We start from the raw sequence: 593 nt of genomic DNA on the forward strand, positions 1-593 counted from the left end.
GTAAGCTAGAATAACTACTCGTGGTGATTGTTGCGGGTCATTGGTCCCTGATCTAAGTGGAAGCTTCTGGAAGCGTTGTCACTTAACAAAGAACACGTGTCCATCCATAAACATGTTTGTTTATGAATTGATTACGGTAAATGAGACTGAATCTGTGATGTTCTCGTAAATATTCTTGTTAGGCTGTAGCAGGGGCATAGGTTTCTTTTGAAATGTGGGTGGGACAGCATTTTTTTTTTACTGAGGACGCAGCCGTTGAATATAATTGTCTTCATAAAAAGTGGAGGAGGCAGATTTGCCGTTTTCAAAAAGTATAATATAACCAACCTCCCTGGGCTGCAGCAACATTGCGAGAGAGTAGTGAATAACATTGAGTGAAACTACAACGTGACTCACTCATCTAGCATGATGTTAACACAGCACATTGTAAACAAATCACTTTGTAGTATCACTGTTTCCACTAATACAACATCCTCTTCCTCCTCCTCTTCCTCCTCCTTCTTCTTCTTCTTCTGCGGGAACAGATATCCGGGGGGACACACCACTCACGTCAACACACTCCAACACACTCCAACGCACGCGCACGCGCAAGC

The sequence above is a fragment of the Hypomesus transpacificus genome, unplaced genomic scaffold (genome assembly GCF_021917145.1).
Source record: "Hypomesus transpacificus isolate Combined female unplaced genomic scaffold, fHypTra1 scaffold_192, whole genome shotgun sequence".
Lineage (NCBI taxonomy): Eukaryota > Metazoa > Chordata > Actinopteri > Osmeriformes > Osmeridae > Hypomesus > Hypomesus transpacificus.